This window comes from Lonchura striata, chromosome Z (assembly GCF_046129695.1).
Source record: "Lonchura striata isolate bLonStr1 chromosome Z, bLonStr1.mat, whole genome shotgun sequence".
NCBI lineage: Eukaryota > Metazoa > Chordata > Aves > Passeriformes > Estrildidae > Lonchura > Lonchura striata.
This window is the reverse complement of record NC_134642.1, coordinates 60,390,990-60,417,938: the sequence shown is the minus strand read 5'-3', so window position 1 is coordinate 60,417,938 and position 26,949 is coordinate 60,390,990.

The following is a 26,949-nucleotide window of genomic DNA, read 5'->3' as shown; positions in this document are numbered from 1 at the left end:
ACAGCACCAGTGCAGCCTTGGCACAGGAGAGCTGCCTTTGCACTGACAGCGCCGGCATGGCACCAGTGCAGCCTTGGCACAGGAGAGCTGCATTTGTACTGACAGCCCCTGCACGGCACCAGTGCAGCCTTTGGCACAGGAGAGCTGCATTTGCACTGACAGCCCCTGCACGGCACCAGTGCAGCCTTTGATCAGGAGAGCTGCATTTGCACTGACAGCCCCTGCATGGCACCAGTGCAGCCTTTGATCAGGAGAGCTGCATTTGCACTGACAGCACCGGCACGGCACCAGTGCAGCCTTGGCATAGGAGAGCTGCATTTGCACTGACAGCCCCTGCATGACACCAGTGCAGCCTTTGCACAGGAGAGCTGCATTTGCACTGACAGCCCCTGCACGGCACCAGTGCAGCCTTGGCACAGGAGAGCTGCATGTGCACTGACAGCGCCTGCACGGCACCAGTGCAGCCTTGGCACTGGAGAGCTGCATGTGCACTGACAGCCCCTGCATGGCACCAGTGCAGCCTTGGCACAGGAGAGCTGCATGTGCACTGACAGCCCCTGCACGGCACCAGTGCAGCCTTGGCACAGGAGAGCTGCATGTGCACTGACAGCCCCTGCATGGCACCAGTGCAGCCTTGGCACAGGAGAGCTGCATTTGCACTGACAGCCCCTGCATGGCACCAGTGCAGCCTTGGCACAGGAGAGCTGCATGTGCACTGACAGCGCTGGCACAGCACCAGTGCAGCCTTGGCACAGGAGAGCTGCATGTGCACTGACAGCGCTGGCACAGCACCAGTGCAGCCTTTGCACAGGAGAGCTGCATTTGCACTGATAGTGCCGGCACTGCCCCAGTGCAGCCTTGGCACAGGAGAGCTGCATTTGCACTGACAGCCCCTGCTCTGCACCAGTACAGCCTTTGGCACAGGAGAGCTGCATTTGCCCTGACAGCGCTGGCACAGCACCAGTGCAGCCTTTGCACAGGAGAGCTGCATTTGCACTGACAGCACCGGCACGGCACCAGTGCAGCCTTGGCGCAGGAGAGCTGCATTTGCACTGACAGCCCCTGCATGACACCAGTGCAGCCTTTGCACAGGAGAGCTGCATTTGCACTGACAGCCCCTGCACGGCACCAGTGCAGCCTTGGCACAGGAGAGCTGCATGTGCACTGACAGCCCCTGCACGGCACCAGTGCAGCCTTGGCACAGGAGAGCTGCATGTGCACTGACAGCCCCTGCTCTGCACCAGTACAGCCTTTGCACAGGAGAGCTGCATTTTCACTGACAGCCCCTGCACGGCACCATTATATCCTTTGCACAGGACAGGCTGCATTTTCGCTTCCAGGGGAAGCTCCTGCCTTCCTTAGCAGACACTTGTCTTTCAAACCAAGGCAGTTGTCTAGATGAAGCTGTAGCCATCTAACGCAGTTTCTTGGGTATCTGAATATCTGGATGTCCTACTAAGCAGTGCAACTATTCAGCTTCTGAAAGGCTCTCTACTGACATGTGTATCAGCAAGAGTATCTTTGATTTTTTTTTTTTACTTTTTTTTAGACAACACATAGGAGATAATTTTTTCCATGATTAGCTCAGTAAATAATTCCTTCATAATAAAGAGGCAAATACCAGAATAATTGATGCAGAAGGGTCTCAGCCATGATGAGTAGATCACTGATAACTATGTCCTAACATAGAGTAACCTAACATGTCCTTAACCATTCCCTACATGGGAGTTTCCACAAATTCCCGAAATGGTACAGGTAGTGTCCCGTCCACTGCAGCAGTACAGCTTGCCTGATTTAATTTTTTGTATGATGGTGTTCAACAAATCACCCTCTTTCCTAGGCAGAAGTTTCCCAAAGTTTTAATGATCCTTATTATCTCACTTCCTTTTTTGTCCTTTCTTTTTAAGTATAAACTCTCTGCCACATTTTTTAATCTGTCTCTAAAAGTCATGCTTTCTAGCTTGCTGATTGCTTCCTCCACTCTCCCCATGCTTCTAGTCTCTCTCAAGTGACTCTTATTTTTATGGAATGATAGGGTCAAAACTGAACACAGAGCCAGAGAGAACAGGCAACTTCTTCGCATCTCATATTTGCAAGCATGCCAGGTAGAATCTGAATTACATATATCTGTTTTCTCACAGTCTTAATAGTTTTATGCCTGTAAGTTTCAGCAGATTTTTTTTTTCAAAGGGGAAGAAAAAATAATTCAAGAAGGACAATGCTTCTCTAGGGCAGTCCAGAAATCTTCTAGCTAATTAAATGTGAAAGTTATACAACCATTGTTTTTGAAGATGTCAACCAGGAGACTGTTCATCTGGCATTACTAAGCTACTTTCACAACATCTAGGGCTTGATATCTCTGGTTTTGTAGGCTGTGTGCTCAAAGATGGCCCTGAGAGAAGAATGGATTTTTTTGGCACATTCAGCTACTGCTGTGTCCCTGAGTATTTTCTGGCTCACATTTCTAAGGGTTCCTGCATTCTGACTCTCTATTTCTCATGTGTTTTATCTGCTGTTTGAATCTTTGTGCTTTTTTTTCATGGCTTATTCCCTCAGCCTCACTTTGTAGCATCATGAGCTTATCCTACAACTAGCCCAAAAATTGTAATAATTTTCTTCTCTCTGACCATGGACACTGATTTCTCTGAATCATCTGTGCCCTGTTTAAGGGCACAGTGCCATGCTTATGCCATTAGTGCTATGTCATGATTAAGTGAAAAAAGGATCTGTTTCAGGCCAAGGCTTCTAAGTCATATTTTCTGTAAAGAGCAGTGATGTAATTCTGTATTACAGTTTTAAGCAGCAAGACTAATTTGTGATGCTTCTGACTGCTTTTTTCACACCCCCAGCAGACATTTTTTAAAAGGACAGTGACTGGTACTGCATGGGTGAGAATGAGCAATATGCTGTGGGAAAGGGTGAACATCTTTCACAATTACACCACATTATGAGAATGTAACATGCAGTAATGAGCTAGATACTCTGTAACAAAGTACCAGTACAGATATACAGTGATTTCTTCTTTTTAATTTTTCCCTTGTGTTATTTATTTTTATTCAAATATCTTCTGGTTTTCTTTGATGATAAACAATGCTGTCAGGCTTGTGGAATTCTTTCCATTATTATGCAGTAATTTAACTAGATATGCAGTTTTCTGATAGTCATGATAGGGAGCCTCCTGGGAGCCTGAACACTAGTGATAAGCATTGACTTCCAGAGTAGAATCCCCTCTAAAGTCTGGAAGCCTTATTTTATTAAATAGGTATTTTATTAAAATAGGTATTTATGGGTATTGTGGTATTTAGACTCAATTGACTGGGAATGATTTTATTTCCAAAACTGATTTGATAGGTACTTTGAAAGTTTCCTCTGGCAGTGATTTTTAGCAATGTGTTCCTTACTCTTTTGATCTGCTGATGCCAGCCCATCAAATAGTGGAGGGCTTGGTTACAGTTTCGTGCCTACTTTTGAATCAGGGTGCAGCAGAGGATTTTCTCCACAGATGGCTGAGTAGTTATTTTATGTTGGGAAGTACAACTAAAATAATCCTGATAGGTGGCAAGAGAGGAAGCAAGCCACTGCAGGCTTCTCCTTATGGAATCCTGCCTACCCATGGAAATACTGGCAAACTGAGGCAGTTGGGAAGCAGCAGAAGTGGAGTGGCTGTGTAAGTCCAGTGGCTGTCCTGGCTGGTCAAGTGTGGCTGCAGGAGGCCACCCTGTCAGGAAGCACAAGGCAGTGACAGTCATGTAGAAGGGCTCTAGTGAGCCTGGCTGTGACAGTCAATGTTGTACAGCAGAGATTTTTCACTTTCCATAGAGGGGAAGGTTCATTTAGTGTGTGTGTGTATGTGATGGAGGGGTAAACAATAGAAAAATCCAGCAACCTTGACCTCTAACAAACCAGTCTGTGACTTTGCGTAGAAATATGGGGTTTGTTTTCCAGAGCAGTTCTGAGATCCACATGCTTTCACATGCATGAACCACAAAATAGGACCTTGGAACCAGAAAACAGCAGGAAACAACAAAATTCTGGTCAGGTTCCAAATTTGCTTACACATTGCAGAGGTTGTACATAAATGCAAATGTTTAATATATGCTTTTGTGTGAGGGCAAGAATATGTCACTTAATACATCTCATTCTGTGAGATGTATTTTTTAGTGGATGTTTATAAAGTTACCTTCATAATGGTCCTTTTAAAATAAATTGCCTCCTTTAGCAATTATGGCTGTTTGCTATAGTTCACTTACCTTTGGATAATTCTAATTACAGACTGATAAACAAAGGAAACTAAAAAAATACACTACTTCCCTGCTTTGGGAGTTGTTATTATCATAGTTACTACTCTGTAAAGGTAGCTGGTAAGAGGAATAAAAATGGGTATTTTTAAACAAGTTCTGGCATTGTGGAACTTAGGTCTTTGCTTGAATTGCAATAAAGTTTTTTAACATCAGTCAGTGTTGTTTCCACAAAAAATGATTACATGAAGCGGTTGCTTTTTTTGAAGGACTAACACACAACTGATTCCAATCAGTTTCTTAAAGAATATATTCACAGTCCAAATATATGATGCAGTATTTCAGGTTACACAAATACTTATTTGTATCTGTGTGCCAGGCAGCTGCCTAATTGTGCTCTGAAATAGATTGCTTCAGTGCTTTTCAATCACTATCTTAGCCACTCAGTGTTTTGCTGATGAACCTAGTAAGGTTGGTACCATTTTAGCAAGGCCTTTTTATTAAATTTATGGATAAATCAAGTTGCATGGGATGGAGACACTTGCTTTGCTAAGCTGTCTTTTAAGTATTTAGTGTCCTGGATGATTTCTCATAGTAAAAAACTGTTCTGGAGGCTGAAGTGCTTCTTCATCTTGCTATATTCCCAGCTTGGATATTAACTATATAAAGTTCTCCATCTGCCATGGCCCTAACTAATGCCTTCTTCATGAGGAGTGATGTGAAAAAAATATACTTTCATGATCAGGCTTATTCCTTTATTTCTCCACCTTGGAGGGTCCTGTGATATCATGCCACAGTAAGTTTCCCCTGGCAGTGAAAGTGATATAAACACTTCCTTGTTGCTAGTCCATGCAGTACTTACTCAGGTCGTTCTGCAGCTCCACTAAGGAGGTCCTAACTTAAGAGTCATCTACAAAGATTTCTGTAATACTCAGAATATGCCTAAAATTCAGAACCTGCAGCCATAATGGCCAAATTAGTCTGATGATGGAGTCTCCAACTCACCTGAGTTTTTACTGCTAACTGTGGAGGAAATTCTCCCATAGAAGTAGAGAATACTGTAGTGAGGAAGGGAAGTGCTTCTAACTGCCCTTGATATAGTCCAGGAGTTCCAGGGAGCTCAGGGCTGAGGTCCAGCAGCAGGGCTGTCAACCAGAAGAGGTTAGTCAAGGGGTGAGACCAAAGGATTTGGCTCGACACTCCCATTTGAAGAGGCAGAGTCCACCAGTGCATACAGCTGAGTCATCCTCTCCATTTTAGTGAAGACACCCTCATTTGTTTACTTTGATTACTCTTTGAAAATTAATTTGAACAACAAAGGGTCTTTGGGGCAATGGTAGTTTTGTAAGCTGGGTATTTCTGCTGTGACACTGAGAAGAAGTAGTGTTTACTTTGATGGTTAAAAGAAAAGGAATTCCATGAGATATAAAGGGCTGTGTCCGCTTAAAACAACAGTGAACTTGTCCATGTTTTGTTGGCGACTGTGCACCTCTGCATGGCAGATCTTCAGCTTGGGTGCTGGTGTTCTCTTTAGTTTTGTCAGTACCCTGGGGACGCTTTCTAAGTGCAGAAAAAAAATGAGGTTCTTCTCTTACTCCCTATTCTGCCTAATGTGAAATTCCATGCTCATGTCTCCTATTTCTGAATTTAGGGACTAGGTCAATCTATTATAAGCAAATATAACTTCTCTCAAGCAATCTTGTCAAAATTCAACCGGCCAACACAAGTATGTCTGCCTGAACAGCCAACCTGACCAACTTCAATACTTTTCCTCTTTAGCTTCCTTCCTGGTGCAGTCTGAGTATGCAAAATTCATTATCCTGGTAGTCAATACATTCCCTTGATGTTTGAGAGCACAGGAATGGTTATTAACTAAGGAAGGAGAAGGCCTCCTGCAGCTAGGATTACAGCCATTAAATTTGCAGACAGAACCAGTCACTAGTGTTTTACCTTTCAGGTCTCCCTATATTGTTAGGATTATTCTTAAAGATTGATGGAAGGTGGAAATTGATATTTTTCAAGACCCAGTCCTACTGCACACTTGTCCTACAAACTAGGTGAACATAGTGGCCTATTAGATAAACTAAAAATAAGTTAAAAAGCAATGTTCAGCCTTTCAGATCACTTGAAGAGAGAACTTCCACGGTCTGAAAGGCTGCCTGTACCATGATGTTTAAATAGAAGTTTAGCGCATTGTGGTCAATACTGTCCATATATTTAAATAGAGATTGAAAACTAAATAAAAATAAAACCATTGAATCAGCTGCTCTCTGCAAAGGGTGCCATTGGCAAAGATGCTGGAGCATGAAGGAGAAAGTGCTGAGCAGGCAGCAAATAATGATTTACCATGAAAAACAGATTTTTCTGCAGTTACCAGAAACGGACAAAATAAACACAAAGTTTGGGCCTTAAAGGCCTCAGCAAAGAGTTTCAGCTCTGACTTTACTGTGACTGAGATATTCCTCACTGTTCTCCCTTTGGCCTTACTAGGTCAAATGAGACATACCACGTCACAGCCTTAGGACCTCGGTGCAGGGCATAATTCATATCTTAGCATGTCTTTGCTGGAAATGTTGCATGACTGTGTGTAGTTTTGCTTTCATATTATGTAACAAAGTGAGTTTAACTTGTGAAATGCCCTCTGAACGTGTCAGTTACATGCTCAGTTTTCTGGACTGTCCTGAAAGTTAGAGGTAAGTCTGACCCAGGGAATTACTACATAGGGAAACATAGCAGCTAGGTGTGCCTGAGTATACCTCTGTCTCTTACTTTCAGTCACTTTCATTTAATGGTCGAGATTTTGAAGCCTTCTGATATGCATCTTATCGTAAGTGCTAATTATTTTATAGGGACTAATTACTGCCCCAGTTTGTTTTTCCCTTCCCAATACTCTTCCTGATACATTGATTTTTTTTTACTGTTAGTACTTTCATCACTGTTAAATCTGGAGAAAGGATAGTTTTATGGCAGTGGTTGTTGAAGTATTCATTATAAGAAAGGCTCGTTTGAAAGAAATGAGTTGGTGTTCAAAATCAAGCAAAGACAAACCCCAGGATCCGGAAAGGAAAATTATCTTAGAAGCTGGAAATTTAGTACTACTTCATTCAGAAGGAAGATACATGGAGAGAAGTGAATTCAAGAACAAACAGCCTGATAATGCTTTAAAATATCAAGATTCAAGTGTTGGTTCAGAAGAGTAATATGATATAAGCAGTATATAATCCAGAGTTATGACCAATTATATTTGAGAGGCACTTGCTTATTTTACTCAGTGGCATTACATTTTCCCTAATCCACAGCACATATGAAGGGACAAATCCTCCTCCAGCAGGGTATATTGATTCACACTGCTTTCCTGACGTTCACACTCTTCTTCTTAGGGACAAATGACAAGCTTGAGGAATTTTGCAGAAGTGCATATTGCAAATTCCTTAGCACAGGACTGCCTGTGTCCTAATATGCATTAAGATTTTGAGGAGAGAATGGCCAGGTGGGATATATGAGAATAGTAGTAGTATAATATAAATAGTAGCATAATATAAAACCATGATAGTATTATCATGGTTTTCATACTCTCCCTTGTCTCTTGGAATGCAAACAGTTATAACTTTAAAAGAAATGATAGACACAACTCAGATATGTCTACTAGAAATGCAAGCATTTTCTTTTCATCTAGTGCAGATGTAGTTACTCATATTGGTTGTTCTGGTGACTCTGAATGTAGATGCTATCACAATGAAATGGATGGTGACAATATGTGAGGTTAGGAAAGCACCATGAGAACATTTTGGAGTCTGGTCAATGGCCCTACCAAGGGAGATTTATCAGCTTGGTATCTTGATTATTTTCTTGGTATAAAAGTCCTTTCTGGGGTATTGTGTTTTGTCGTTGTTGAGTAAGAAACAACACAGACTCACCAGAAGGCTGTTTTGCATAGAGCACGCATCTTTACTTCGGATCCTCTTTTTATGTATTGTTCCGATACTCGTAGACCTGATTGGTCAATACATTTCACCTGATTGGCTAATTAACAAGATGTTGTTCTTATAAAAAAAGTCTTTGAGGAAAGCAAGAAAACAGAGAGTAGGAAAACATCTGCAGGTTGTTTATAATAATAAGCTATCATTTTTTATCTTCAACTCCCTAAAGTCTCTCAAGCTGATTCTGGGAAAAGTTATCTAGTTTTCTTGCTCTCTGACCAGACTGTCATGTCTACAGTACCTAACTGCTTATTTTCTTATAATCTATTCATGAAAATTATAATGAGAGAGCATAAAGGTCAAAGTGAGAAAATGTATGCCTTTAATAGTCCTATCAAGGGTTAAGGTAAACAAAAGTTCAATATTTTATGAGGAATATGCCAGTTGACTGGTGTCTTTCTCCAGGATGTATGTAGATTGGTTTTAGGTTTCTGACAGAAGATACTTGGTGTCCTTTCATAGCTTCTGCTATTTTTGACTTAAATACACTTGAACTGATCAAACTGTCTTGTACACAAACCTGTAGCAGTAAGCACCCACCAATAATTACAGAAGAACTCATCTTCTCAGGTGTGATTCTTGTCTGAAATGCTTAAGCTCATACTAAGATATGCATTATGTTAGATCCTCAGCTGTTAAGATTTTATTTAGAACCATTAGCTTATCTTGGGCTACAGTCATTAACACCAGTTTGGTTTTGCTTATGAGATGTCTATTCATGTCATTTCAAGGCAAGCACTTGAAATTGACTTATCTCTGGTATCTATATTGAGCATCAAATGGAAAATTTTTAAAAGCAGACATGTCATCTCTGGAGAACAAAGAAAATCCTTGACTTCTCTCTAACTTCAGTAAACTATCCAATTCTTGTTTCATAACATGGCTAACCAGATTTATTTTTCATGTGCCCCTGCAGTTCAATGTTGAAATCCAAACATGACAAAAGGGAAATAAATAATGGGACCTTTATTATGCCCTAATCCTCCAAAGTGTTTTTTAAAACTGATACTTTGACTATACCTAATGCTTCGGTATAGAAGGAAAGACACGTGAGGACAATCAGCTGTTCTGTCAGCTCCACAAGGCCAATATCCACTCCACTCCTCTGACACAGACAGAGGAGTACAGACAGAAAATGCAATTATTTGAAAGAATAATCCATTTAGAAATGCAACTTGCAACATCTATCCCCAGAGAATGAGTAGTGCTATATTCCTGTGAGTTCCCTGTAGATACTGATAGACCTGATATAGTGGCTACAGTTTTTAAGGCAGTAAGAAATAAGCACATGTCTAGAAGTTTTACTGACTACAAATTTATTTGAAAACATAAGTGAATAGAAATAGCCAACCAAATCAAGGGCCTATAAGATTTTTGCTGTCATAGCATCCATAGCAAAATAATATGTGGAAAATTGTGTGACTTATCATGACACTCTCCTCTGTTCAGGATCTCTAAATCCTTTCTTATTTTTACTCCCTGCCATCTCATACTTCAGTAACAAAGAACTGATAGCTGAATCTGTGTAATAAATTGTAGTCTGAATTTTTTACCTATATTGAGTAGATACACAAAATTCATATTAATTTCTCTAAACAAAAAGAAAAATCAAAAGTAGGAAATTCTACATAATCACACTATTATAAAATTTAGCAATAGTTTTCTTTAAAGAAGATAAAATTATATACGTCTAAGATCATCATGTGTATTATCACTAGTCTATTGCTCAAGATGCGTCTTCATTTGACTCAGGTGAGTGTCTGATTTCATTATGATAATTTTCTAACTCAGAACATATCTGAGACATCTGAGCACTTTTTGTGAATAGTTATAATATCTACTTATTCAGATCAGTGGCTGTGTTTACAGAGAGGACACCATAAGCATCAGAGATTTATCATTCAGTACCCCACAGAATGATTGCACAAGGCTGCTGTGCTCTTTTCTCCTGCTTGTCATGGCTAGCAGTCATGGTCTTTCAGTCAGTGAGTTCGATGCTGAGTTCAGAGGCATGTTTTATTTCTTCAAAGCTGTGAAAAGAACTTGCAGTGGTCAGTGATCTACATCTGTCTCACAGTCAGGTTCCTGATGGACAGCCCAGATGAATAAAAGCCGCTGGGAAGAGCTCTGCTGAAGTCAGAAGTCTTTGGATAGAATCTTCAGTAAGGGGAATAACAAGAAAAGAGAAATGGCATACTAGTTCTACCTTTAAGTGAAGAAAGCAGGTTACTAGGTCATGCTAGTCAACTATCTAATGGGAATTGCTCTTTTATGCTTTCTGGAGTTTCACACAGCTTTTTATCTAGGACATATGCAAAATTCATGAGCAGCTGAAACAAATAAAGACAAAATTTAAAACATAAAATAAAAAACACATCCAAATATAAAAGATTGTAACACAGTAATAAGTGAAAAATAATAGATTAATACTATCATACAGAGGCAGTCGTTCACTGCTATTATTCATGGCTGTAGTTATGAATATTAATAAACCCAAATAGCTGCATCTGTAAGTCAGACTATCTTTTAGAAAGGGATTTCTGTCATCAAACACTAAATCAGTATTCAGATATTGTAGGGTAGAATCAGTAAGACAATAACTGGTGATCCCTCTTCAGGGCTCCTGAGTTTTTACCTGGTGGTGGTGAAACATATATTGATTTGTCAGGTCTTGGATTATAAAAGAGGTATTAGAGGAGGAAGGAGAAAAATAACAGGCACTGAAAATCTGAGCTTTCACAAAACATTCCATTACAGCAGAGGGAGAGAGGGAGGAAGGAGGGGATGGGACAGGGCTGTGGCTTTTGAGATATCCCCGTCTAGAATGTTGCAGAGCTCAGATTCCTCTGGGAGATTTGGCAGCCAAAAAATTGCTCCACTCTCCTCAGGAGAGGCCATGTCAGTGTGTATCTGTGTGGAGCATCTCAGGCAAGGAGGAATCTGCCTTAGATTTTACCTAAAACATTCTGTTGATGCTTTCTTGATTTATGCTGAAACTTAGGTATGAATGCAACAATGCTGAGGCAGTACAGTACAGGACAAAGGATCAACAAAGACTAGAAGTATTTCAGCATAATTTTCATGCTATGAAATGAGACAGTGCTTGCATGAAAGACTAGGCAAAAATATATTTTCTGAATATCTCTTTCATGTTTTTAGAGCTGTATGCTATTAAATATTTTCCTAAGGATTTTATCTCAGTTTTTTGGTATTCACTATTGAAATATTATGTATTTTTTTAAGCCTCTCAAAACTTTAGGCAGAGAAACACAAGAGGGCACTTGAGTCCATTTATTTATTCAAGCTGGTATCAAGAGGAATCCGCTCCACTACTCTAACCCCTTGAAGAGATAAACCAACAAAAAGGTATTTTTCAGCACTCACCTTTCTTGCCCAGCAGAACAAAACTGAGGACCATTTGTAACACCACTAGAGGTCATGAGCTAGGAAGGAGAGAGAATTGAAGGAAATGTGTCCTGTGCCTTGGGTATGGAATTTGTGCCTTGTTGAACAACTGGTGATCACCTCTATTTAAACTGAAATGCTAGGATTAAGCATAGGTATAGGCAACTTACAGAAAGTATCTTAAAGAAGGTTTTAGAAGATGATGGTGCTGATTAGGTGACTTGCTTCCCTTTAGGTCTAAATCAGGCTGTGAGTATTAAAAGTTCTGGAAATACAAGCACATGAAATATGAAATCAATTTTTTTTCTTAGACCTTTTTAATGAAATTTTCCTTAGGAACAAAGCTGAAGCCAAAGGTCCAGTAACAGTCATTCTGCAGTGGAAGTTGTTCATAAATTCTGAGTTGGACTGTCATTATAAAAATGGATTTATTCAAGCCAGCAAGGCTATATTCAGCTGCAGGATGTCTGCTGCAGTCATCAGTTGATGCATTAAAAAAAAAAAAAACAAAGCCCTGGAAGAGGGTGAAAGGATAATGGCAGTAACCTATTTTTTCAAGGACCAAAAGTTTCATTATTCTGCTTGTAATGATGGTGCTGCCAACAGCACCACACAACCAGAAGATACACTTAGCGCACCAGAAAGCTTTATTATCTTTGCTGGTTTTCAGTGCAGTGGATTTCACATATATTTTAATTTTTTTTTTCTGTCTCATGCCCATTTTCATTCTTTATTGTTTTGGAGTGAAAGGGGATATTTCAGGTTCCCTGAGGTTCAGTTGTCTTTCATTATGAATCTATACAGCCAGGGACATTTTGCTGATAGGAATATTCCAAGTGCCCCTCCTTTTTGTGTCTTCTGTGTCTCACTACAAAAACATGCTTTTCAGGTTAATAGCTGGGCAGACTCAAGTATTGCTATTGTTTTAAGCCCAGCTAGAAAATAAACACCACACAGTCACTGTTCAAGTTCCCCCATTTCTTCTGCACCACCCAAGTGGAAGGGGAAGGAGAATGAATGTAAAACTTGTATGTTGAGAAAAGAACAATGTCATTATTAAAATAAAATAATAGGGGATGATAATAATAATAGTAGTAATGGAAAACCCCAAGTGATGAACAATGCAATTGCTCACTGCCCACTGACAGATGCCAGATCCCGCTCCTGAACCCAGACTGGCTGAGCTTCTGAGTTTATGTACTGGCTATGACGTTTTGTCGTGTGGAATATCCTCTGTCCAGCTATGCTCCCTTCCAGTTTGTTGGGTTTTTTGTATACCTCCTCACTGGCAGAGCATGAGAGACAAGGGAAAAAAACAGTCCTTGACTTTGGATAAACAAATCAGTGACTTATCAACGCCATTCTAATTCTGAGTCCAAAACAAACACTGCAAAAGCTACTGAGAGAAATACTGTAGCTGAAACCAGGACAGGTATTTAGTTGCATAGCTATCTGCCACTATGTGTTGCATGCCTTGTTAAACCATGCTGCTGAGGACTTTTCAACTGTCACCAAAATCCCTGGGCTCAGGCCTCCCACAGTTAGGGTTCTTTTCTGTCTGGATAGTAGCACTTACTCCTTGTAGATGTATTACTGTTTTTCAGTTTGATTAGATTTATCGACAAGAACAAATTGAGTGTTTGTAGAATAATTTCACCCTTTTCTGTCATCTTATCAGGATTACTACACAGTCAAAGGTTATTTTTAGAAGCAGAAGAGAAGACAATTTGACAGGAGCTCAAAGGAGCTAGAGGCTCAGTTGCATAGGATGCAGTGGATTGTCTCTCATCAGTTCTCACTGGTATTGTTAGTTGCTTGGCAATGGGTGAACCAGTATGAAAGTAATACAACACAAGCCCTTACCAGTTTAAATTCCCTAACATTGTACTTACCTAATTTGTTGGACATGTGCTTGATATATGTCAAATATGAGTCTACTTACTGAGAAGCTTGTTTTCTTAGTTCAAGCTGTAGAGACACATAAAGGGAGGGTTTGAATGATAAAGGTTGCCACTTCAATTCTTAGTGTCAGCTGTGTTGAAGGTGCATCATATATCACAACAGCAGTACAACATGTACTGTATATGACTGAAGAATTCCTTGAATATTAAGCAGTGCATAGTAAAATCACAGAAAACTATACACCAAACAAAAAGACAATTTTTTAAATCATCACACAGGAAATATAAGTAACAGGCATACGTGCAAGGTACCAAGTATTATATTTTTCATAGATGAAAGTTTCAGATAAACTGTTATTATTTTTTTTAATAATTGTCTCTCATATGTATGTCTCTCTTGTATATATCTATAATCATCTGTAGAAAAGATGCTAAATTTCCTAAGGCACATTATTGACCTGAAAAATTCTTTTTAGCCTGTGTGATTCAATCTAGTTTCATTTTCATTGTTTATGAAGTGAGTGGCCAAGATAAAGCTTTTAATGAAACCTTACAAAGATGATAAATGTACACCTGGAAATGAATAATTTTTAAATCTATATTATTGAAATTAATTAGAGTGCCTATGGTACATGGAGTGTTTTTTTAAGCATTCTGAACTTGGCTGAGAATCTCCTAGTGAGTTAATTAGGGCTGAGTTGCCAGAATGAGTGCAACAGAGGCATGACCCTTTAGCTTTGAAAGGCAAGGTCATGTATGTTACTATGGAATATTTCTCAGTGTACAGCTAGTATAGCAAAAGTACTGCATATATTATACAAGGATATACACTGTATATCACAGACACACAGAAAATACAGTAATGTGTATATATATATGGAGAGAGAGAGAGAGAGAGAGAGAGAGAGAGATAGAGAGAGAGAGAGAGAGATAGATATAGATATAGATATACTATATATGATACAATACTTTAGCTGTAATGTCACTGTGCTATTTTAGTGTCAGACAAACAAAAAGCAAAAAAAACAAAACCATTTTGTAAATGATTCTCTGGATGTTAACAGCTTTTGTAATTCAACACATTTATTTGGCTCACAGATCATCTCAGTCAACTCTGGACAAATTACAAGGAATTAAGAGAAAATGTTAATATAGGAAAATACTGTTGCAGCAGGGTGTATCCACAGATTGTATCAACAGCAGACACATGTCTGAATGTGTTCATATTTTCATGCTGGTGTTAAGAATGGCTGGTGTGTATTAGTTATTTAAATGTTCTTAATTTGTCTTGCAGAATAAACTATGAAAGATTAATTTTGGTTCCATTATGAAAAGGTATATATGAAGAGTTTATGAGAAGAGGTTTAACTTGAATCACTGGTGAAATATTTGTATTTAGATAAAGCTACTTTCCATTTTCCTTTGAAAAGAGGATGGGGTTGCCTTTTTCCAAACTTTACTAGAAGATGGGCTCTCATCCATACAAAATGCTCATGCTTTGAGATCTAACAGAGTAATGGGGTATTTGCAAGTGATGAGGGCAATGATGCCGATGCCTGCCTTTAGAGTCCAAGCAGACCTGTGTTTTGCTGTTCCTCTGCTGTACTATCGGCGGAACTGCTGCTGGTCTTTCCCTGTAGGCTTTTCTCCACCTCCAGGGGCTGTTACAGCTACTCTGCAGGAGAACATAGCCTGCAATTGCAAAAAACTAATTTGTTTCTCTGACTCTGTCACCAGTGAGCTATGCAACCTTGAGGAGGTGGTTTTTATCACATAGCCTCTGAGACAAAGAAAAAGCGAAGGGGGCTGTAGAGCTGCTGGCTCAAGAGATGAGATAGCACAAACCCTTGAGCAGAGCAATGTGACTGCTATCACCACACTCCTCGGCAGCACAGACATCCTCGCAGATTGCTGCAGTCGGGGGTGGGAAGCGAGGAGCTCAGAGCAGGCTCGTGTTGGGTAACTGCAGCTTGCAGCAGCGCAGCCCCGCGCAGGGCGGCCTGGCAGGGTGACCTGCGGTGAGCGGCTTCCCTTGCTGAGGAGGTGCACTGCAGCTGGTGCGATTAATTATGTCCAGGCTGATTGCCACAAAGCAATCAAAAGCAAACAGCTGATGTGTGCTAACATTGCAACAGCTTTGTCATACCACATCTGAGAGTTGCATTATGAGTGCCAAGGGTAACAAGCTGACAATTATTGTAAACATTTTCTTCCTTTGCCTCACTGTAACATATGATCCTCTAAAAGCTGCAGTAGCGATGTGTTTTGCGATTACTTTGCACTTTCACTGGGGCATGCCTGAGCAAGAATGATTGTTAAGGCAGTCGTCTTTTTTGAGTTGCCTCCCTGTGAGATCTGGGGAGCAGGGGGGCTTTCCTCTGCCTGGTCCTGCAGCCATGACCAGCTTTGGGCACCCTCTGGTGCTGATGCAGAGGTTTGCTTCCTTTGGAGAAAAGCCATAACCTTAGCATCTTGGCACACTCCTTCAGGATTCCCTGGAAGACTGAATTGGATAGATAAGATGACACTGCCATTAGCTTTTAGCTAACAAAAATCAAAGGACTCATAAATTATCTTCCTGGTAGCAAAGCCATATGAATGAATTAATGTATCAGAGTTATCTGAGATATACTTTTTAAAAAACCCAGAGGAGGCATTAAGACCACACTGAGATCTTCCCCTGGGTGCCAGGAATTACAGCCAGGCTCAGGAGGGCATACCTGGCCCTGGCCCTCCCCAGGGGGTAGAGGGCAGAGGGGCCAACAGAGCCAAGGGAGGGGTCATGCCATGTTCTAAAGGTCTTTAATGGGGTTCTGTCTCCCAGACTGCATTGGTGTCCTTGGTTGGGGATGGCAAGGAATGCTATTGGCACAGGGGAAACTGAGGGGCAGGGGCTGGGGCAGCACAGTCCCTCAAACCTCCAGCGAGGAAGAGAAAAGAAAATGACAGTGCTTCTTCTGTACAGAGAGACAGATACTTCAGTCATTTCCACCAAACAGCCAGGATCTGCTGCCTGAAAAACAGAGAACAATTTTGCTGGTTAATGAGTTAGTAACAAAGTCCTTCAAATGCTGACTTTTCCTCTAAAGAAAAATAATAAAACAAAACAAGGCAAAGAAGTAAATACCTGCTCTGAGAAGGAAGTTCTGCAGTCTTAAGGGAGATCACAAAAGGAGAACAAAAGATCTTGACTGTCTTGCAGCTATGTTAGCAATTGGGGAAACACTATGAAATCTGCAGGCACCAAGCAGTCAAATGGTCAGAGCACTGGAATTGTACGCTAGATATGAATGTTGTGCCATATTTGTACAGAGACCCAACTTTCCACAGACATATGTGTCCTGACAGCCTGTGGTTCCCAGAAGTGTAGGAAAAATTTCAAGCATTGCTCAGAAATTCAGAATAATAAGATATTTTCAATCTTTCTTTGCTGTTTATTCCTGCTGTTTGCAGTTTCTCCCATGTTATCTTCCTGATCTCTCTCCTTTTTCTCTGCCACTGGTGGTAGGCAGGTTACATACAGAAGAGCATTTTACAGTAAGTAAATAACTTCTTCAGCACACTACGGAGTGAAAGCAGGCACAGTAGTGTTCATTGAAAAGCCTGGGGACCTTTGCTGGTTATTAAATGTATGTGCCTGCTACTCTAGTGCCCGTGGGCTGCTGCAGTGGCTGCCCAGACAATACTGTCCTACCAGGTCAGCTGGGAGCCTGGAGAGTTTTGTGGGGGCTTCGTTAGTGTTGAGCAGTGCAGTATGTGGGGAACCAGTGCATTTTATTGTTGTGCTAATGGTTATTTTTTTAAAAGAACTGCCTTTGAAAATTAGAATTTGTAAATGGGAGTTTATTTTTGTCAGGACTGCTATTACCTTCTGTGTTAATCGAGTACTAACCAATTCTGAATAATATGCCTATTGACATTTATCTGCTGAGTGGCAGGGCTAGAAATGCACTGGGTTTTGGCAGGATTATAGCTGGGTTCTTGTGAGTAAACCAAAGGCTTTCAACCTGCTGCTAGGTGTCTTCTTCCAGAGGGCTATTTCTCACCGACCTATCACTGAGTAATGTGGATGGCAGTACTTGAGCACTAAAATAAACTTTAATTTGAATCATCAGGATCCTGTTCAACTTGCACCACATTGTCAGTGGTGGGCAACGCATTCACAAAACCTGAATGGCCAACACTTGAAGTGGGAACTCACTACAAAGACAGATGTCCTTTCTCACACAGAATTCCCGCTGCATGGTTCATCTGGGGCAAGTAGGCTTCAAATACACTAGAGCAAAACATAAGGTGTGGGGTAGAATGGTACCATACTGCTGTATCAAAAACTCCTGGACATGCAGATTTCATCTCAGAAATTCAATTTTTCTGGTAATTGTCTTCAATTTTTCCCAAGTAATTGTCTTGAGTGATTGTCATAGCATTGCTTTTCTCTAAATAAATGTCATCCATAAGTAATTTAGATAAATACTCCAGGTCTTACAACTGTCAGGTTCTTGAGCTTGATGTTTTCTCAATCTCACTGAAGTTTTACTTATGAAGACTATCATTAGTTTGTGACTCCTCTATATCTGTGATGTTTTCAGGACTGTCCATATTGTTCTGGGTCAATTCCATAGGTATTGCAGTGAGCTGCTCAGTGACAATACTGAGGGGTATTTAGACTTTCCATTCTATAATGATGGAGGTACAATAAAAAGCATCCCTATAACCCTTTGTTTGAACACTGCTTGGTCACATTCTGAGGGACTTTTCTGCCTCGATTTGCCTCTAGGCCCAATGGGTCATTTTATCTGACCCAAGTTCCTGGGAGCATGTGGGTTTTTTTTTTTTTTTTTTTATTATTATACTACCTGCAGAGAAATGATTTCCTTTAAAAGGCTCAACAAAATTATGAAGAAAATAGTTGATCAGACAAAATCACCTACTTAAATGAACTACATCAGTGAAGTTTAAAGAAGTCTTCTGTGGAGACTCTGGTGTTGACAGTAAAGAAGCACCAGGAATATTTGTTTATGATTTGTAGCTGCATAACTATTTCTGTTTTTCTCACCATTGAAGGTGATTTAAATACAAGGAACTTGCCTTTAATGCAACCATATACTTTTCAATATGCCCTGAAGTTCTCTTACTGCTTTGGAAAATAATAGACAGATGTACCCATTGCAGCTGATATAAGATGATGCATCAGTAAAAGAAGAAAAAATCCCCAAAAAACCTAACCAAACAACCAAAACTAACCACAAGACCCAAAAGAAGCCACTTGATTTTGAATTAATGCAAATATTTAAAAATTACTCAGTAGAAGGATGTTGAAAAGTTCTTAATAAATACCAAACATCATTCATTTGGCCAGACATTAATGTAAGCAACTTGCCTATCATAAAACTTTCTGGAATCAGTGTTGTTAGGTTATTGTCTGTGAAGCAGCCTAAGAAGCAGCAAGTACAAGATAAAAACAGAACATGAGAACTGCTTAAAATGTCAGAATTGCATTGCAGGAAGCGGACTCGATGCATACTTTTAAATTTGGAGATGTAACTTATAAGTCACAAGGCAAAAGTGTTCCTCAAACTGAAGGAGTGCTTCCAACTCTGTACACAGTAAAGAAAAATGTTTCACTTTCTCTGTCTTTCTAAAGAAAATCACACTGAAAGGGGAAATTCTGACCCTCTACAATCAGCAAGTACTTACATTTGGAGAAAAATGGGGAGCTTATATGATTTGCAGTCTGCATGCTGCTTGGTCATTAGGAGTTCCTGTGGAGTTGCGTTATTTGTATGTTTTATTATCACTGTATCGTGTATTGGTTTATTCCTTTGTACCCCCATGGTCAATTTGGTTTTGTCCCCAGTTTTCCCGCCCTGCCTCATGTGTCAATCCTCCCTAGTACTGCCGAGCCATTCCCTTGCCCCCTCCCAGGCACCTTGTCCGTCACCAGGCGACCCTTCCCATCCATCTAGAAGCTTCTACTCAGGGCACCGGGTGATTGGGCGAGGGCCTGGGGCCCCTCCCGTATCCTTCTCCCATTAGTCCACATGTGCATCACCCCATCCAGGAGCCACTCCCTACCTCTATCCCTATTGGTTACCGGTTTTCCCCTCCCTTACAGTTTATAAGCCGGTGCGAGCACCTTGTGCTCGTTCCTGTTGGCTGGCACCGTTCTGGGATATTTGGCCCCGTTGGCCACAATAAACTTGGACTTCGCCCCCAACAGGATCCACTCTTCATTTACCACCACGAGGCTTGCTAGCGCTGCCCGGAACCCACAAAGGCACTCTCCAAAGCCCAGCTGAGATCAGTGGAGGGTGCCTCAATCGCCCACTCTCGCCCCAGAAGGAGAGCTAGCCGGGGTTGAGAGAAAGGGACCTGGGGCGGGAGCGCGGCAAATTCCAAAAGATGTTGGGGTATTTATTAATGTATTCTATTATAGTCACACACAATTTATATGTCTTTCTGTATTTTAAGAACCACTATGTGGTAAAAGCTGAATATCTGTTAGCTGGAAATATGGTTAGATGTCTCATGATATGTGAAGTCTGTAAGTAATTTAACAGAGTATGAGAAAGAAATAAAGATTGCATATGTGGAAATGAGAGAACATGAAATTTAAGATGAAACGGGTTTCAGCAAAGCAGTTACTTCAAGATGAAGATTTGTAGCAGTCTTCATGTGTTTTCTTTGTTTCATTTGCCTTGAGTGCAAAAAGGGACAAAACCCCCTATTTAAAAAATCAGTACTGTAGGTATTATTGGTGAAAGATCTTAGCACTGTTTCAGAAGCTTAAGATAGAAAACCGTAGAATAAATGCATATGTGAAGGTTATTTATTGTAATGAACATGACTATAGTCATAGTTCATTCTCAGATTAAAATCTGAAAAGATAAAAACCAGTGAATCTTAAAAGTTCCAAGGAATATAAATCTGCATATGTTGTAAATGGTGTCAATTCTGTGTCTATTAATAGAAAATAATTTGAAACTGTAGTAATCGTGATGAGAATGTTTGAATGTCAGTAATAAATTGTGCTGAATAAAGATTGCTTTACTAAGAACTTAATGTGATTAGGTTTCATATAGAAGAGACTGTATATTTTGTGTATTCACCAGTATTCACAACATAATCACAGACTGCAGTTGTCAAGGAATGATTTGGGAGATTCTTGTGTAAACCAAGGAAGAAAGGAAGAGAAGGTATGACACCTCTGGATCTGCCAGGCCAGCCTTTACAGAGTATGCTTTGCCTTTGCCAAAACCCTGTATCCCATGGTCCTTATGTCAAGAGCAGAGGTCATACCTGAAGACTAGTCTCACCTGATCATAGGTCAGGGCACATAGATTTTAAAACACAAATAAGAACTGTGAGTTGAAGCATAGCATTTGAAGTAATGTTCTGCTAGTGCAGCTGTGTGCTCAAACATATTGCCTTCATTACGATTTCCTTTTAAGAATAAAATTTCAGCTCAATTACTCTAATTCAGATAAATGATGTTTGTTCTAGTCCCACAACAGGTGCTGAGTAGTGGGGACACTTGATTTGGTAGATTCAAGAGCAGCCCAGCCTGTGACTTCTGATCTCTGAGACCTTGACCTTTCTCATCAGTTGGCTGAATATTTGCATGATTCCAGGGTTAGAAAATTTGCTTCTTATCTCTCAGAGATTTCTCACGGCAGAGCTATCATTTGCTTGAGAGATTTCCTTGGTCTGAGATGAGTTCTATGTTCGTAACATGCTCACCAGAAACAGAGACTTACTCTTTCCCTGGAAAAAAAAAAGCCTTCACAAACAAAACACAATCCATCCGCCCATAACTTTTCAACTGTCCACTTCAGTGACTACTTTTTTCAGTCTCTGTGCTTCAGTATAGCAAGTACTGGATATCCTGTACTGCCTGTCTGCCTCCTGACCCTACAGACCCTGGGCAGCTGTGTCCCATAGTATTACTGATATGAATATGCAGAATTTTGGGAAAGTCTGATGCTCTGTTATCCTGTTACAATCTGCCTGAGATCTATTTTCCCAGGAATACTTGGGGGTCAGGAAGACTGGCTGACTCATCTATAGTTGTAATTTTCTATTTATACAGGGCTGGAACACAGAAGGTGCTGGAAAATTCCAGTTGTCTGTCTCCTGAGCAAAGTCAAAGCCTGACTGGATGTCACAGACAACAACCATAATGCAAGCCTAACATACAGAGTCCACTGTGAGTCAACTGTGTGCACATCACTGCTTCCAATCAAAATGCTTATGGTCGATAAGTCTAATGATGATAGACTCAAGGCAGCCCATATAATATCTGGAAGTTGCTATCAGTTTCTTTCTTGTCACAAGTTGAGCTGATAGCATCCATTTTAGAAAATATTATCACCAAACTCTGTATATTTCAGTAAAACCTCATGTTATTATATAAAGAGCCATGCTCTGCTGTGTCTTTTGGCAATGATGAACAAGTCTCACTCTCCAGCTGCATAGTCTTTTGGTAAATTGAGATCTCCTTCTAATTAATCTAAATATTCAGACCTCAGAATAGCACAAAGACAGCACTTCTGAGGATAACTAATGATATCTCACAAAATTCAAATTCTGGACATCTACCAGCATGCTAAATCAAAGGGCAGTGTTCCTTTGTGAGCTGATCTGATACTAAAATTGAATGCAATTAGAGGCATGCTGAATAGTTTACCAGAAATCAAGTTCCCCCCTGACTCTGTAAATATTTCAGACTTATTCTAATAGAGGAAAAATAAAAGCTTAACTTCTGTTGCCTTGTCCAAACTTACTGTCAATATCACAAATTAAAGTGGGATAAATAATGTGTGAACTTATGTCCTGTCGAACCTTGCGATTCTTCCTTACCTAATGATAAAAAAGGAAGTTTTTTCTATTTATCACTATGGGGTAACCTATTGGAAGCTGTCTAATGCCTGCCACTGTGTAGGATATGTTAAACAGTTGCTAAACAGCCTGTACATTATTTCTTTCTGTTGGAAATGGAAGAGAATGTGTCTTGCCTGATCACATAGCCTGATGGCATTAGCACACCATAAACTTGGGGTCCCCAACTTTTTTTTCCCTTGGGTAACACATTCAGTGGCAATTGTGGTCATTTATGGAGCCTGCCATTCATTAAACTTCCAGCCTAGGTGTGTGCCAAGCCTCTACCATGCTGAAGTGATGTATATACTGCAGTCTGAAAACTAATTTCATATGCTGCATGTCCTGCTAAGCTTCCTTCATTCCAAAACAAAAAGATTTTTAAAAGTCAGATGGGAGAATTATGCAACTATAGAGCATAATGTTTATTATTAATCAGTTCAGGGTTGATTTACAGATGTGCTCCTTATAATCAGGGGACTTTTGAAAGCAATTTTGGGTGAACTGGAAAGTTTCAGCCAACAGCTATGTGTGGTTTTTCGACATCTGGACCTTTTCTCTTAAAACCGATTACTTCATAGTTACAGTAGCAATAACAGTGCCCTATTGTTCTTCCCCTAACAAACAGGCACTGCCTTATTGTTCTTCTGCTAAATATACACTTTTGAAAAAAAGATTTCTTTGTTGTGTCACCTTTTTTGACCATAAAAACAAGAAACTTTTCTTTGATATGTTTTGGTAGAAATGTTGGAATCTCCTATTAACTTTCTTGTAACACAACTGGCATTTGCTAACCAGTGGCTCCCCATAATCAGCATGGTCTGAGAACCTTAGAATCACTTTATCCTTTGGAATCTGTTTATTTTTAATGGAATAAATGTGCAAAACCCAGAGTCTTGCAAGGTATTCCTAACAGGTGAAACATTTGGTAATTTGGTTAGGCTGTTCACTGTGTTTTTCACTTCACAAGTGCACACACAGTCCTGTCTGCTTCTGCATGGGAAGAATTGAACACCCAGATCTTCAGCACTGCCTCCAAGATTCTGGCAGCTGTCATCCTGATTCAGAAGTGTATTTAGTGCTCTTGTGATAGCAGAGGTTCAAGGGACTGTTCCTCATTTCTTTCCAAACTCTCAGTATTGTTTATGTCCCATATATATCTGTAAGAAAAGGGAATCCATAAAGCCATTTTACCTATGAAATGTAAATGCAGACTCAGGCATTCATGTTTTGGCCAGGCACATGCACTCTGGGTTTCAGCTGCTAAAGCATGGGTAACAGCCATGCAAAAACCATCCCTTGGAACTGCAGAAATTAAGCAAGGCTATACCTAACCTTGGGAGCCAGGTAACACAGGATTGTACTTCTAGCTTCCTCTCTACATGGCTGAGAATAGCTGCAAGACCTAGAAAGGAAGCATCCATGGAAGCATGGAACTTCTCAGTGTTTGCGAGAAATGTGTTAAGTGTAAGCTCTCTTTGCCAGTCTTTACCACTTCATTGACAGTTTGAGATGACAACAGAGAATCTCACTTGGATCTGATGCTCCACATGATTCTATATTTGAGAAAATTTTCAGCAGAATTTCTGAGCAGGTATAAAGAAACAATTATTATTTTTTAATTTTCCAGAAGACCTTTATCATCTTTTCCAGCCCATTTACCAAGACAATTCAGGTTCACTTTTCTAGTTGCAATGCACCTGAAAGAATGTCCTAACAGACTAACAACAATTTGAGTGCTGAAACTCAGAATAGGTAAACCCCCATATTAATAGCTAGGCTGAGAAACAAAGTAGGTTTCTTCACTTCTCATGTCCAGTGAGAAGTGTTCACAAGTGGAGTTGTTTCCTTTGTTCAGAACATTAAAAGGGTCTGTATCTTCTGTACCCAGCTGCCTGATTTCATGCAGAAATTTAGAACATTAACAGCCCTCCATTCTTTTATACAATTCCTTACTATTCCTTCAAGACTAGTTGTGCTACTTCAGCTACTGGCAAGGACAGCATGGGGCATTAAACAAGCTCAGGGAACCAGTGCACATTTAAATCATCCCAGCAAGAAAGTCTATCTGGGAGCTAAACTGACAACATGAGCCATTTACTGGTTCAGTTAAAGGGCTGTACAGAAGAAAGGAGTTGTGAGTCACCAAAAGAAATGTTTGCCATGCTTATTTGAACACACTTGGACTGGAATCAGCTGCTTAGCTCAGAAGCTTGCAGGGACATATGTGCAAGCACGCATGCACAGAGGAAATGAGTGAAAACAAAGCACTTCAAAGCAGGGCAAACCCAGTAAAACATTTTCAGCTTAAAAGCTTATTAGATGCAGTAGGTATCTAGCTAAATCATTAGTGAAAGGTGAGGTTAGTGCAGTGCAAGGCCTGTGTCAAGTCTGTGTTTCTACAGCTTACACTGGTTCCTTAGATTTTTCTAGCCCATCCTACCAGAATAGTTTTGTACAAACACTGAGAAGGAATAACTGTCTTATAAGGCTAAATTGCAGAATTTTCTGACCATATGTATGCCTACAAATACCAACCCAATACTTGAAGTTTTGGACTCAAAATTATTATAATCAGGTTAGTGAAATGAAATGAAATGAAATGAAATGAAATGAAATGAAATGAAATGAAATGAAATAATGAAATGAAATGAAATGGGAGACACTCATCAAAATTTAAAAAATGCCTAAAAGGAAAAGGAAATATATACCACTTCACTCACCCCTTAGTGTCTAATTTGCTTGTTGTATTGAATTGTCACCAAGAAGGACATTAGTACTCTTACTTGTGTATGTCACTGCTGTTTTAACAATTTAGATGACTCATCCTGAGGAAATGGAGTGAGAGACATGTATTTAGCTTTCTATTCCACCGTTGTTGGAAACCATTAAGTTTTTCTAATTTAAAATGCAACAACAGATAAAACATATTTGCAACTGTCCTTGAAAGGCATGGGGATGGGTGGGTAATTGATCTAACTAAAGAGAACAACTCTGTCTTTGAGATAATGAAAAAAGCTTGGGGTTTTGAATGTGAGAAGTTCAACCAGGTGCAGAATGTACTCAATTTAACTCAACTTCAAGTAAGTGAAGAATACACAGAAGCTTGTCTGCTAGCTGGGGAAAAGATAGAGAATTTATCTCATATCTCTCAGTATCTGATAGTGTAATACACTAGAACTGCTGAATAATATTATTGGTGTCTAAAATGGAACTTCGTCATTGGTGTTTTAAGTTGCAGTTAAAATAGCAAAGTAATTTCTAAATTGCTAGTATTTTTCTTATCACTGGGTTATAAGTTTAGAGGAAACAGGTTATTCTAGACTGTGTTATGCACAGTCTATTTATATATATGGTTACTTAGAATTTTTTTCTTTTTTTTTTTTTTTTCCCATCTGATGGTTTCTGATGTCCTTGGCAGTGAGTTTTGAAAAGCATATTTCATTATTACTGTTTTCTTTTTCTCTTGTCCTTTGGAGAGCTATGAACATCTTGTAGGCAATGAGTAGTTTGGGTAAAACAGTGAACTGAGGATTGTGCCATTTCCCCATTGCCTGCCTGCTAAATACACTTAAAACCTTGAGTTTACTGTTGTTAATCTCAATGTCTCCCACTTTCTGCTTTTTGGGCCATAGTGTGTGTGATCAAGATATGGACAAGTGACAAAGAGTCCAACTGAGTAAGAAGAACAAGCATCTTCTGCAGCTCTAGACAGCACCAAGGCAGAAGATGCAGCTTGGATTGCTCATCAAAACCAGAGAAGTGTACTCAGGGAAAGCAGAAATATACTTAGATATTACATACTACAAAAGTATGTTTTCACTATGGTATTAGCAGATAAAAATATCTTATCCATGTACATGTGCTCAATAGCTGCCTTTTTGTATCAGTGAGGACTGGAGTGGGACATCTTTATTTTGGAGCTAGAACATAATAAATGCTTTGAAAAGAAACTAACCGTAGTTGCTAAAATCTGCTTTTGCAGAAGAGATCTGTAATAAGCAGGAAATTCTACTATCAAAGCTGAAAAATAATTAAAAAATAATTCTTCAGGTCCTTTGACCTAATATTCAAATACATATCACAGCTCTGGATGAAAGAAAATAACTGCATGAGAAGTGACACAATTCCCACAGATTGCCCACTACATCTTAATTAGACTATCTTCTTCCTTTCAGTAGTTTAATGTGAGCTTTTGTAATACTGACGGTAAGATTTCTCACATATTTTCTTCTATTTTTTTCAATATTGTTCTAAGCTCATTAGTTAAATAAATCTATGATGCAATGATGAGATACAGAAGCAAGAAAGATTGGCATCCATTTTTTCTTTTTTTTTCTCCATAAAGTCATATTTTTACCAGTTTTGGTGACTGAGACAAATCTGTGGCTTTGAGTACAGGCCTAGAGAAGTCTGCTTTGAGGAGTATTTGATGGCAGTAAACATCAAATTTGTGTAGTAGAGTAGGTCAGCATATTACACTGTCTTGGCTCTCTCTGTTTAGGGACAGATATCAGAAGTAAATTCCTACCCGAGGTATGTAAAACT